The sequence below is a fragment of the Haliotis rubra genome, unplaced genomic scaffold (genome assembly GCF_003918875.1).
Source record: "Haliotis rubra isolate DU_JTF1 unplaced genomic scaffold, ASM391887v1 Scf264, whole genome shotgun sequence".
Taxonomy (NCBI): Eukaryota; Metazoa; Mollusca; class Gastropoda; order Lepetellida; family Haliotidae; genus Haliotis; species Haliotis rubra.
The window spans coordinates 843,532-859,045 of NW_025766714.1; the positions used below are offsets into that span (position 1 = coordinate 843,532).

At 39.6% G+C, this 15,514-nt stretch overlaps 1 protein-coding gene and 1 long non-coding RNA gene across 2 annotated transcripts in view; one reads left to right on the forward strand and one right to left on the reverse strand.

Moving 5' to 3' along the window:
- The window catches only part of LOC124280289 (tumor protein p53-inducible protein 11-like), a 468,499-nt gene that overhangs the window by 407,139 nt on the left and 45,846 nt on the right, over window positions 1–15,514 (reverse strand). The window lies entirely within an intron of this gene.
- The window catches only part of LOC124280290, a 34,872-nt gene continuing 24,384 nt past the window's right edge, over window positions 5,027–15,514 (forward strand). The window contains exon 1 of the long non-coding RNA XR_006899638.1: window positions 5,027–5,627. This is a non-coding gene — a long non-coding RNA (uncharacterized LOC124280290). The remainder of the gene's footprint in view (window positions 5,628–15,514) is intronic.

The following is a 15,514-nucleotide window of genomic DNA, read 5'->3' on the forward strand; positions in this document are numbered from 1 at the left end:
ACACACCTGAACATGAACATACCTGAAAGTGAACACACCAGAACATGAACACATCTAAACGTGAACACACCAGAACATGAACACACCTGAACATGAACACACCTGATCGTGAACACACCAGAACATGAACACACCTGAAAATGAACACACCTAAACGTGAATACACCTGAACATGAACACACTTGAACGTGAACATACCAGAACATGAACACACCAGAACATGATGCACACATCATTATAAATATAAACACCCCTGAGCATATAAATACATATATACATTTACACATATGAACATGAACACACAGAAGCATTAACACATCTGAAAGTGAACACACCAGAACATGAACACACCAGAACATGAACACACCTGAACATGAACACACCAGAACATGAACACATCTAAACATGATGCACACATCATTATAAATATAAACACCCCTTGAGCATATAAATACATATATACAGTACATTTACACATATAAACATGAACACACATAAGCTTTAAGACATCTGAACATGAACACACCTGAATATGAACATACCTGAATGTGAACACACCTGAATGTGAACATACCTGAATGTGAACACAACTGAATGTGAGCACACCTGAATTACACAAGTGAACACACCTGAACATGAACACAGCAGAGCATGAACATACCTTTGCTTGAACACAGCTGAGCATAAATGCCTGTATATAGAATATGAACATATCTTCAGTTATCATAATTTCAGGCCAATCATTTTAGGGCTGATAAAATTTTCTGTTCCAATGCAATGAAACTAAACGATGATGCACAGTACATCTCAGTCTGAATCTGGATGTTCTCGAGTTGGCTCTGATTAACTTCTCTATAAATATCAAAGAAAGGAAATATTCCTTGCTGACTGTGTTGTGAATCACATCATGAATATGACAACAAAGTCATTAATATCTCTAGCAATAGTAACTGCTTGTCTTGAAAACATCAACTGGTTATTTTGATTGCATGTCAAATGTAATGGTATATATGGAGTCATTTTCTTTCACAATAAAAACAATTAAAAATAACTATAGAAAAGATCATTGCTCAAAAACCTCATTATTTCTGAATCATGTTGCCATTCTTCGTTTCCTGTGTATTCTATTAAGATACCGGTAATATACTTCACTGTTCTTATTTCCTGCCAGTTCTGTACATGGTTTCACTATTTATATAGCTTATCATTTTTATATCACCTGGTAGGTTTCACTGTTAATACTTCTCATACATTTAACAGTATTGTTTTCCCATTACTTAGACCACATTTCTTCTATACTAGGTTTTGTTTTCTAAAACATCTCTAGTTACATACAATTCAACTAAATTTACAGTTCTCTATGGTAAGTATGTTTGACAAACATTTCTTTATATTGACAAACTACGTAATGATGACAAACACGTAGATAGGAACTTGTCAATACTTTATTGCTGAAGCAATACCAATGTGACATTAAATTTTAACTCACTCACTCAGTGGTAAATTCCAAACAAAAATATCTGACAAATTTCAAGCAAGTCTACAAGGCTCAGGTAAATCTATATTTCCTCAGTTCAGGAAATAAGTCGATTTTCTGGCCTTCTCTATTTCTTGTTAAAAGACAATGTTAATCCCAAAGAGTAACTGTTCATTTTAGAGATTTACTGGTATCTCCTACTTGAATATCTGCACTACCAGTATCTCTGGACTTGAGTAGAGCTAGCAGATAAACCATAGCATAATTGATGTTATTAGCACCCCTCCCTGACCACTTCTCCCCATTATCACAACACTAATACGTGGTCAGCCAATCTGAGGACACATCCTCATCTATCTTCAGTGAATATGTAGTCGTATCACATCTCCAGTTGATAAACATTCATATCACCCACAAGAACAGTAGGAATTACATCAAGGGAAATAACTCTTCCATGCCATAATCTAATTAAGGTCAAACGCCTCCTTCCAGTCAATGCATCAGTTTATTATCTGTGTAATGGGGTGCACTATCAGACACAACAGCCTATCAGGCTGATCAAGGAGAGGCAATAGAAGGGGATGGTCAGTCTGGTCTTGATGTGGACACCAGGGGGAGCCAACAGCATGTCTGGGATGTCAAAGGCTGCACAGCTGGAATCAAACCCAGACCCATTCATCAGACCGTGACACTGACCCCCTCGCAGCATCCATACCTTCAGGTTGAAACCAATATCTGTGACAGCATGACCTTGACAGCCCCCACTGCAAATCACATGACCCAAACTTTGGTGGTGATGAGTGAGTGAGGTTTTACATCCTGTTGTCAACATTAAGGCAATACCAGGGCGGGAGTTCTAAGAATGGGTATCACATATTACAGTGTTACACCATACACAAAACTCTTACAGGGAGGCAAACCAGGTTGATCAGCTAGACAAGGGAACAAGTCACTCAGTCTCAGCTTTGAACAAAACTTTATCTATCTGATAAATATTCACTGCTCATGTGGGTGATGAAAGGTATGTCAGGAAAGGTTGATTACATGACATATGTGACAATATTAATATACCATGATAAACATAAAATCAGCATATTTGCAATAAAATGTTTAAGATATTGCTGATGACGACAAGATGTGCATTGCTTGATGGTGTGTATGCATCACCAACTCATATAACACTAAAAGAGGGAGGGGCCAAGTTAAGAACCCCATGACTGAAAGGCTGAGTGCTGAATTACCCAACTTCCATGAAAGGTAGTCATTTAGAAACAAGGTGTTTAACTTTACATTGTTTTTGTATCATATAATAAACAAAATAGAAATGGAGCTCTTAAATATTTTGTTGATAAGGCCAGACTAAGGAGGGAATTTTTTTTTTTAAATATCACCAGTCAACTAAAAATAAGTTCAGTGAGTTTTGGTTTCACACTGATTTCAAGAGTATTTCATGTATATCACATTAACATTTGGATTTTATTTTTTGAGCGGGGAAAATTAATTATTATTTTTTTTCTTATTCTTGAAAAAATAAGACCAGCGAATCCGTAAAACAAGAAATAAACTTGGTCTGGCCTAATTGTTGTATTTCAGACTGAGCACACAAATTAAAAAAAAATGTCCACTAGAACATTCATGATTCCCAATCTTTTTGGTGCAGTGTGTACATGACTAAAAAATGACGAGACCAAATACATTGATTATTGATTTAAGCAGCTGGGAAAGAACAGTTAAGAACACTAAGTAGAGCTCTGGAGATCAACAGAAAGGGTTTAGGTTTTCCATTTATGAAAAACACAATGACAGAAAGATTCAGGCCAGAAAATACACTAAAGCCTCGTGAGGTTTCATTAAAGAATTCATACACCTCAGCATAGTGGTCCACAATCCTTGAATCATGCACTGTGCAATATTTCAAACGCTCTGATGACATGAAGCTTATGAAGATTTTCCCATTCATCTTAGTAGGTCTCAGTTGATGTTTCTGTGGAAGATATTTGCCTCTTTCAGTTAATTGCATTAATCTGGAGAAACCCACAAAGAAGGAAATCAATAAAGCGTCCCAGTGAACTGATCCCAGAAGGAACAAACCTCCTTGAGGAGGGAAGCAAGCAGTCTTGTCCTCTCCATCACTGCCATTGGCAGCAGGTTAGATTCTCCCTGATTACATGTGGTAGTGTCAGAGAGCAGAGAGCCAGTGATCAGTAAGTGAGTGAGTGAGTGAGTGAGTGAGTGTTCACCTCATTTTATTCCAGTAACCTGTGAACACTGAGTGAATAATTGAGTAAGTGAATGAGTATGGTTTTACATGGCTTTAAGCAATATTCCAGCAACATCACGGTCGGGACACCAGAAATGGGCTGCACACATTGTACCCATGTGGGGAATTGAACCCGGACCTTCTGCGTGATGAGCAAACACTTTAACCACTTGGCTTCCCCACCGCCCCAAATATGTGAGTGTATAGGTGGGTGGGTGAATGAGTGAATGGGTGAGAGTTTGCTAGCCTGATATTGGTCTTCAGCAACCCATGCTAATCGTCAGAGAAAACTAGCGGGATCATGCACTGGTCAGGCTCCCTGACTTGGTGGGAAGATGTCATCGTATCCCTATCGTTTAGATTGGCACTTATGATGCCAACCACTGGATTGTCTGATCATTTACAGACTGCCACCATATAGCTGAAGGGGCGATGGGGTAGCCTAATGGTTAAAGCGTCCGCTCGTCAAGCCGAAGACCCGGGTTCGATTCCCCACATGGGTACAATGTGTGAAGCCCATTTCTGGTGTCCCCCCCCCCCCCCTTGATATTGCTGGAATATTGCTAAAAGCGGCGTAAAACTAAACTCACTCACTCACTCTTACAGCTGGAATATTGTTCAGCGTTAAACAACAATGAATCAACCAATACAGTGCACTGCCAACTATGAGTGAGTGAGTGAGTGAGTGAGCGAGCGAGTTTGTTTGCCTAGTTACAGTCACCAGTAAACTCCAGATGAGAGAATATGCTTCCCTTAATGACTGAAATAAGGATATAAGTGCGTGAGAAAGTTAGTCAGCAAGTAAATTGAGTGAGAATTTCCTTGTTTAACTAACAGGAACCAGACCTGGTGCAGAAGCCTGGTGATAGTTGACCTGCCATAGAGGTCTTAACAATTTTACCTTGCCACATTGCCTGAATCCAGTGCACCTATCCGAGAATGCACCTAATACAACAGTACCCTCCAGCTGACATGACCCAAAACAATAGGCACATACAGGCCCCAACCGGCCCCTACCAACCCCTCTCCCTGTTAAATGACCAGTGTGATGCAACTTCTTCACTCACTCACTCCCAACCACCTTCAAACACTCAGTACAGCATTAGGTCCCAACTCCCTGCCCATCATTCCCCTGTTAAATGACCATTGTGACATAAACTCTCACCCCTCTTCCAACCCACCCCTCCACATGAGGCCCTCTCCCCCAGGCACCCCTCCTTTTGTCATGCAGCTCGAGATCTTCTACTGCTGCAATGTGTTTCCCATTCACTGCATGTGTGAAGAAGTTGATCAACTCCTCTCTCCCCAGCCGGCTAGCTCTATCTCCCAGCCTGACTGCCTGCCTGCCTGTCTGCCTGGCGTGGTCTGGCCGACTCTAGCACGCCTTCCTGTCAGTCAGTACCATCACATCTTCTCTTGAACCAGTCAGTCAGTCGGTCCATCTGCTTTTATCCGTCACCTTTCTTCACAACTCCTCATCAGCTGCTTGACTACCTACCCTCAGGTGCTGCTTAGGAGCAGTGGTGAGTGGATGTGTGCCCCGAGACAAGTATCCAGTGTTTCACCCTACCAGAGAGGGAGTGGATGTAAACATGATGGCCTGACCAGTCTTGTTACCCACTGTCACGGGATACCACTGCAGAATACATGCAGTCCTGCATCACCTGGGTCGGTCACATGTAGCAGAGACTCCATATGGGATAAACTCTCTCCACACTCTGGTGTATTGACTGGTGGTTTCAAGTGACATGTTTCCTATACAGTGATAGTGTGTGTGTGTTTGGATGTAGCAGTTTCTCCTTGTTGACACCCCGGCTCAGTCTTTATAGGACAGTGTTTGGACCACAGTGCCACAACATCGGTGTTGGCTGATATAGGAGTTATCTCATGGTGAGTAGTCTCATAATATTCTACTCTTGTCATGACAAACAAAGGGTCCTACCAATAAGTTTCTGTACAATATGTACATTATTGCTGGTTGATATGTGAGTTATCACATGGTAACTACAGTCTGTTATAACATAACATGCAACTCCTCACATATCAAAACTTAAGGGGGTCAGACAATCAGTTTCTGCCATCTGCAGAATGTTATGAAAATGAAATGTGACATTAATTATCTCTACCATTATATAACATTCATCTCATGCCATAAGAAACTTAAATGGGCTGTGACATTCTCACTGACAGCCAACTGATTGAATAACATTCCAAACTAGTCAAACTATTCAACATTGTCACATCTAAAAATGACAGCAGTCACCTTCATCTACTGATAAAAAGACAACCCTCTTGGTCCAGAAAGTACCCTTACTGGATGTTTATTGGGAAGAACATGTTCATATAGCCAAAGTGACGTTACCTTCCCATTTCAAACTATTGTAACCCAAAATCTTACTTGGGACAGTATTGTATAAACTGATGCTGTATACAGGCTTATCTGTCTCATGAGTATTTTTTCATATTACATATAATGAGTGCTGATTTACTGCATAATGAAAATATACAAAGAAGTACAATTTTATTGCCCCTGTGTTAAAACTATTAGGTTACCTTAAGAATTTAATTTTTTTAGGTTATGAACTCATATATTACAAAGTGTTTAATGAATGAAAGGACAATGCACAGGTGTGTACACTAAATACTTCCCACAGGTCAGTGTGAGGGGAACAGCCCCTGGTGAGAGCCGTTAATGTGGTAAGCATTTGTATGAACACAATGGCCACCGACCAGCAGTGTAGGACCCCACCATGTGGTCTGTCATCAACATGCAAACCCTCAAATGCATTTCATGAGGTCAAGCTACCTGCACAACATGAAGGGGTGTTGTAAAATGCTTGGTTTTTGCTTGTGTACATAGTGACTTGTTCTGGTTATGTACATTAAAATATTTTTCAATAAATTTGCAATAAATATTGAAAAGAAATACAATCAAAGAACAATTTTGAAATTCTGAATTTAAAAAAATAATCTATATTTGTTATTTGTACATGAGAACTTCTAAGCTCTGAATTCCCAAAAGACTAGCGCATAGTCTCTGAATATATATATAATTTTGATTGAAGAATTGAAGAATTCAGAAATTTAGCCTGAACAAGAGGAAAGCTAGACTTGCTTCATTTAGAACTTTAGCTCTGGGCAGTGGGGCAAAAATGTGGTTCAGGGATTGTAAGACTGACTAAATTCCCAACTGTGTTATAGGATTCTAATAAACCCACCATGAAGTCAATGTATGTGTGTAAATGTTGATAATATAGTTTGGTAAATACATGCCTGTGTTCTGGTCAACAAGCCCCACTATCAGATGGACATTTACACCCCTGCATGTGCTATCACAGGTGGTATAACAGTGTTATCCTTCAGTGGATACAGTTATTCCAGGGCTCTCTGCTACCAACTGTAAACATGTGTAACAGTCATTATGTCCTTTAGTGATGCTGCGGCAGAGAGCTATAGTCTCACTTACAGACCAAAGAGCAGGTATTTAATAAAAAACAATAACCCCATCCGATTTAATCCCCTTCTCAGCCCCAGCAGCCATTACTCCCCCTTGACTTGAGAGTTCCCTGCTCCTCAAGGGACATTTTATAGGATTATTCCCATTTAAGGTCCAACACAACATTATTTACAGCATTATAAATTGTCTGGTATGAGCCTGCAGTACAACTGTCTTATTGTTGCTGGTCTGTAAGAATTCTGTCCTGTTCATTTCACTGGTCACAGGAAGGAGTTATGGCTATGTATTCCCCCAGATGGTGCGATCACACATCATAGAGTGATATGGATCGTATACCACAAGTGCAATCGGCACTAGTTGTGAAGTACGTCACTGTCAGTTTCACTCAGCTTCAAATGTGGTTCAAGTTGAACAACTGACACGCTCAGCTATTGGACCCAGCAATTTATGTCCAATTGATGAAATGTAAAACATGGTTATCATGACAGCGTGATACCTCAGTAGCATGAGGCGATAAATAATCCATCTCCACGTATTCCTGTATGGCATTTTGATACCTTATCTAAGGCATGTAAACCACATTTATCATGTAAAGTTGCATGTAAAATATGCCCATTATTTAAAGTGAGCCAATAATGTCAGAAGGAAGAGTTTTTGCAGTCCTTAGTTATGTACAGAATAATAATGTATATTTGATGAGGCTGGAAACTTAATCACATCTCTCACTTTGGCATAATACTCTCACTATGGTATAATATTCTCACTATGGTATAACACTCTATGGTATCACAATCTCACTATGGTATAACACTCTCACTATGGTATAATATTCTCACTATGGTATAACACTCTATGGTATAACACTCTATGGTATAACACTCTATGGTATCACAATCTCACTATGGTATGACTCTCTCACTATGGTATGACACTCTCACTATGGTATGACTCTCTCACTATGGTAAAACACTCTCATTATGGTATGACTCTCTCACTATGGTATCACAATCTCACTATGGTATGAGTCTCTCACTATGGTATGAGTCTCTCACTATGGTATGACTCTCTCACTATGGTATGATACTCTCACTATGGTATGACTCTCTCACTATGGTATAACAATCTCACTATGGTATGACACTCTCACTATGGTATGACTCTCTCACTATGGTATAACACTCTCACTATGGTATGACTCTCTCACTATGGTATAACACTCTCACTATGGTATAACACTCTCACTATGGTATGACTCTCTCACTATGGTATGACAATCTCACTATGGTATAACACTCTCACTATGGTATGACTCTCTCACTATGGTATAACACTCTCACTATGGTATGACTCTCTCACTATTGTATAACACTCTCACTATGGTATAACACTGTGACAGTGACAGTGTCAGTGCAACACCACAGACAAAGTAAAACTTTTTTGACGACATTTAAGAGTTAAGTATGTTTTTTGGCCCTTGCAGAAACTTCCAATGATATGTGGAATTTTTGTTTTTGAGAGAGTATTTAGGTTATGTAGAATGTCAAAATTAAGGTCTATTCCAGACGAAGTTTCTCCATATTGGTATTTCACTTCAAGAGTAGGAGTAGCTGTAGGAGACATGTACTGAGGCAGTCAACCCTTCATTCCTGTTGGTCCAACACACCTCATTGTTTCGTTATGTCATCTTCATTATCGTCTCTTATTTGATGATGTGCACTGCTGATATTGGATACGTCACAAATAAAGTTTTATAACAAGGTTCCTGGAGACCGATTCTAACCTTCCCTTTGTAACTGGGGTGACTTACAGCCATGGATTGGGCTATTTCCTAGGACCGACCCATAACAGAACATGTACAACGAGGAGAGTTCTATGGATATACAAATTTATTATTGAGCGACATTTCGGTGTAGCTACTAACACCATTATCAAGCAAATGATGCCACTCAAAGAAGTTAACAGAACTTGTGACTATAACCTACCTGCCTCACAATCAAGTGGTTTGAGATAAACATCTTCTCATTTCTAGAATTTTAATCAAAATTTTTGAGTGTTCAACAAAATTATAATTATGCTCAATTCTCTTATGTCCATATAAATATAACATGTTATTTATTTATTTATCTATTATCTATCTATCTATCTATTTATCTATCTATCTATTTATATATCTATCTATTTATTTATTTATTTATTTTTTAATTATTTATTTATTTCAAAATGATTAAAAGATCCACTGACATCTTCAAGAGGTCAAGCAATAAATATCGTATCTGGAAGAAAGTTCTACAACAAAGCATGGGCTTACGATCCAACATAGTACAAGAATGTGTAAGTACGATCCAACATAGTACAAGAATGTGTAAGTACGGCCTGTATCCTGTGCCTGCACCTGCACTATTCCTCCCAGACTGCCACCAGGCTCCCCAATCTCAACCATCTATCTGATCCCCTCTTTATCTCGGAGATTATCTCCACTTGGTATAATGCTGTCTGAAGTTTCATCTCAGTAATTGTCTCAATCATCTGGATGTTTATCCTCCTGCTATCTGCAATGGGGAAGAATGACAACCTAGCTGGGTTGCTCTGATTGACAGTGACAGCTTCTATCTAATAAATAGCTGCCAAGTAATTTCAAAGTTTCTTTAGTCAGTAATAAAACTGTTCTGAATGACAAATGTTCCTGAATGCCATAACATCCCACATTCCCCCCCTCTTGATACAAAGCCCTGTATTCTCTGGGGTATAACATCCCGTACTCCCTGTCATATAGCACTCATTTTCTCTGGTGATGTGGTATGTGATTAACCATTACAAATATTGACATGCTACTCTCAATTGTAATAAACATTTCAGAGAAAACATAAAGCAGGGAGTGAAAATAATTATAGGCAGGACATGAAATATCATTGAGAATTATTTTTTCGGTATCTCATTTACTCCCTGTCAGCGCGCTACAATCTATGAGTAACGTTCTGTCACGCACTGTACACTCTGCTTCAACTCCAATCTTGGGCTAGCAGCAAGACATGACTGTTATGCCAGAAAGTCATTTGCGCTAGCTGGGCCATTACCAGCTGAACACGTTCATCAGATATGATTTACAACAACAATAAAGTGTGATAAACTCCATCAATGTACTCCCTGGCTCAGATTTACCACGCTAAGTCATCAGGGCCACGATACAATAGATGCTATTATGATTTATGACTGTTACAGCACTTTATCAAGTAAATCTGCTAGTCATTTATAACACACATAAGCCACCCAAGAAATATGTTGTGTTTAGCCAAGCAACATACCTACTATATTGCCAGCAGCGAGGAAGGTGTCGGTGGAACACTTGTAGTTAACCTGTACGTACAGCAACACGGGACTGTGCTGTCGGACATTTGTGGAGGCTCTGTCTTCAAGTGCCCATGAAGGTGAAACACAAAATTTATACTCTACTCGACAGAATATATGAGTGACAGAGACACAGGGAGCAAATAAATCTGTGAGTGAGATAGAGAATGTGCAAGCGTGAGTGAGTGAATGAGTTTGAAAAAGAGCAAGAATATTTGAGAGAGAGCAAGTAGTAGTGAGACTGAGCAATTATATGAGTGTGTGACTGAGTGAGTGAGTGAGTTTGGTTTTACGCCTCTTTTGGCAATAGTCCAGCAATATCACGGCAGGAGACACCAGTGAGAGGATGAAAGAGACATTTTATTCTGTAAAAACTAACATAACATATGACTGACTACAAATTCAAGTTTGTCTTAATTCATAAACATTTATCCAAATTAGTATGCCAACTGAAACCTCCTGACCTCTAACCTGAATACTATTATTATATTTATAATCTATTAACATAGTGCCGAGTTCCAGCTTGGCTGCTCACAGGCGCTTTACTATCTGGTTCAGTAGACTTTTTATTAGAACTGAATCAATAACATGTCCAAGATAAATGACCATCAACCCGTCCCCTGACCAATTTAGCAGGCCAGTCAAGGTGACCTCTGTTTTCAACAGAAATAATTTTCACTCAAATCAGCAACTATGAATTTGTTATAGCCAAAAATCAGTCTGCCACTTATGGGAGCCATTATCCAGTCTTGTCTCATTAAACCGAATCAATTATATTGGTTTCCAAACATGACCAAGCTGTCTCTACACATGACATCTCTACTAATTATTTGCATCTAATAACCAATCACAAACCAATCATTTGGCCAGATGTAAATGAACCAATTTAGATGGTTGTCAATCTTGACCAGCGGACAACTGGCATGTCTCTAAATTGAATTTCATCCAAATATTTCTACACTTGTGTTGTTAAACCAGTTATAACCGGTGACCTTTGACCAACTTGACGCTGACAATATTACAGGGAAATCAGACTTAAACTGTCCTTCATTAGGGGCATACTGAGCCCATGAGGTCACCAGCCATCAATGTCAGGTAGTAATCATCGGGATTGTCAGGAATCTTACATCATAGCAGAGTTAAGGAAGGATCTTACACCTACAATGCTGTTATAACTTGTTCTTGTCTACGAACGAGCGAACATCTTATGCTGGTTTTAACGATATTCCAGCAGCAATATGGCAACTGATGCCAGATATTGGTTTCATAAATTGCACTCAAGTGGGGAACTGAACTGTGGTTGGTAAATGTATGGCAACTCGGTTATCCCAAATCATCTTCCTGTCTTGATCCAGTTGAGCTAAAACAATAGGGTAATGTTTCTGTGCCTTGGGATTTTAATGAAATACTCTGAAGAATTTCCATGTTTTAATTCCAGTAAACTTTCTTCATATTTGTACATCTGTCAGCAATAAGTGAGTTTAGTTTTACGACGCCGCCTTTAGCAATATTCTAGCAATATTACGGAGGGGGACACAAGAAATGGGTTTCACACATTGTACCCATGTTTGCAATCAAACCCGGATTTTCGGCGAGATGAGTGGACGCTTTAACCACTAGGCTACCCCACCGCATCAGCGATAGTGAAGTTCAAGCATTTCAACATAATAATTATGCTACGTTGGTGTTAAGTTCAGTGTCAAACTATTTCATTCCTACATGTCTATTATTCTATATAACTTATTGGAACATTACAGCTTCTGTTAATCTGGTCCAAACAGCTACTCAGTATTCCTACAGCAGAGTGTTCACCTTGCCACACAAGAAGATGTGGAAATAGTTGTGGGAATCACTGCCGACAGCTAACAGTTCATTCCTCTGGCAATACATTACACTATTTCAAACTTGTGACAGACATGGGAAAAGCTGAGAATAACTCTCACCTTAAGAACGAGCATTTTGTGTGGAGTTTGCCGCACAAAACCATCTAAAACCCATCTAATTGGCTAACAGTAACAAGAGTGTTCTGGCATTCTCAATATTGCTTCCTATTCATGCTGGTTCCACATTGAAGGTAGGAGCTCAATCCCAGAGTCCAATATCCTCCCTCCGCCATTCCTCAGTCCCCATCCATCACCGGACAACTGTTAATTACACCATACATCACCTTCTGATTCACAAAACCATTCCCACTTCATATATGAGACTGACTGCCATTGAATTCTCTTTATGGCCCATGGCCAAGTTGATGGAGATTTTATCAATATTGCCAGGCCAGTTTTCTCCGATTCAGGTGATCAATACCTTAGAAACTGATCTGTCAGTTTAGAAACATGCTTGTCTACATAAGTGATGAATTTCCATTGGTGTACTTTCATGGGCTTTCTATCAATAATGTGACAAAACAGAATATCACCTGTGTATATAGCCAAATATCACAGATAAGCTGACCACTTGACAATTGTAATAATACAAGTGTGATATCACAGTTATACAACAGCTCTTCATTTGACAATGTGTATTCTTATTTAAATTTTGTTTGTTTGAATAGTGAATAAATGAATGTTAGTTTTACGCCGCTTTTAGCAATATTCCAGCAACATCACTGCGGGGGACACCAGAAATGGGCTTTACACATTGTACCCATGTGGAGAATCGAAACCGGGTCTTCAGCGTGACAAGTGAACGCTTTAACCACTAGGCTACCCTACCGCCCCATTTGTTTGAATACATGTAATTATTAATAGAAGTGGTAATAGTAGTGGCCCTGTGCACAGAGCTCAGGTCACGAATCAGGTGAAATTATGCAACGTTTGGTGTGGAGAGTCCTTGGATGGGTGACCGTGTTTGGCAGCTTGACTCCTGAGAGTTTCTAGGACTTCAGTCCTGCCCCATAACGAAGCACATGTGATTTGTTCAAATTGCTTCTGTTCAGCCAGCAGAAAAAGGGTACCCAGTGGTTTAAGTCATGTGACTATTAACCTTCTAGCGCCTCCCAGGCACAGTTTGGGTTATCTGGTTGGTTAGTGCTATGATCATTCACCTAGTGAATGGAGTTTAGCACATGCACTTATTATTATTAACCACATCATTTAATGGTGCATCTTTCTCAAAGAACTGCTTCCTGTTTCAACAATAGATCATCCTCCAACTCATGGATTCCAGCCGGTGCACTTGTACTGTTGCCACGATAGAAAAACGGACAGACCTACGTGTATGGACGGATGGACAGAATGTTGGCTTGTGGGAAAACCATATTACATCGTCTTTCAGCTATTTCATTTTCATTATAAAACAATAGTTTAAGTTTCCGCTTACTGGCATTCTTAAAATCTTAAAACCACTTTCCAAGTGTGCAGCATGTAATACTGCATGTAATACTGCATGTATTACAGGCATGTAATCTGCCAATGTCCCTGGATGGTTACGTACTATGGAAGCCCATACAATAGACACCAGCCATTCAAACTGGGGGATATATGTCCATATCTCCCCAGCCCACCAGCATCAATCACAACACATATTATTACACAGAGTGTTCAGGTGTCAGCAAATGGCCCTGATGTAGACATGTAGACAGATCATCGAGGTTCTGATGCTCAATCACCATGATAAATCACCCCAGTATGCTGCTCCTTATGATATCGACAATTATAAGAGATGTAGCTCAGGATCTGCACATGGAGGTCTGCCCACAGAGACGTTAGTACCCTTTGGACAGCAGTGTACACAGATCTCTAGACACAATCAATGTCAGTACCTGGTGGATCTGTGTACACATACAGGAGTGAGTGAGTGAGTGAGTGAGTGAGTGAGTGGAGTTGGGTGGAGTGGAGTGAGTGAGTGAGTGAGTGAGTGAGTGAGTGAGTTTAGTTTTACTCCTCTTTTAGCAGCATTACAAAATACAGCAATACCATGCCGCGAGACACCAGAAATGGGCTTCACACATTGTACATTGTAAGCCAATGCTTTAACCACTTGGCTACCCCACTGTCCCAGTGTACTCATGAATATTTAGGGAGGGGGGGCTTATGAAATTGTATGTCCAGTCTTAGCATAAATAGGTTGGGTTCAGTATATATCAAACTTGCTATATATCATACAGTTTCTTTGAGAGTCTATCATCTGTGGTTATATCACTGCACTCAGAGATACAGGGCTGGCTAAATGAGCTGGTGTATAACTAATGTAGCATTCTAAACTCATAGTTAAGACTTATATAACACTCTAGGACGTTATGATGAAATGTGTCTAGCTCCTATATTTTTTCATAAGTACATTAAACATTTGCTGACATCCATCAGAACAATAGCGGGGATGGTTAAAGCATTTGCTTGTCACGTCAAGGGCCATATCCGATTCTCCACATAGGTACAGAAGCTCATTTCTGATGTCCCCTGCTGTGATATTACTAGAAAATTGCTGACAGGGCGTAAAATCTGACATACTTAGAACAATATTGCTTAACTTCTTTTCATCAGTATATTCACAACAGTTAAGACTCCAATGAGAGATGGAGGCCAAAACTTAAAGTAAGTCTCCGTATCAGTTGACAGGCAAGATACTGCAACAGCAGCACCTGCGGAGCCATAAACTCCATGGAGGATAAAGTCTTTGCTTTGCTGTTTTATCGGAGCATTAATACTTCATCAGTTTCCTGCAATGAAACCATTACAAACTGTTGTTGATGAGCAATATAATGTGCAGCACTACAGCAGGGAGATAGCATCCTGCTGGGTCCCCTCCATGCTACCCTGTCCTTGATACTATCTTCCTACTCACATGTTCTCAGAACTGAAAGCATGGGAACATTAATGTGCTTGTCAGATCAAGGTGTGCAATATAGTTCGTAATTCCCATCATGATGGATCAGTGCTGCTGAACATGTGACAACTTGTCGATAAGAACTCCTTAAAATCAAAAGTTGTTTATGTCTCATGACCACAAACAAACGAGAAGTTTTCAAATAAAATCA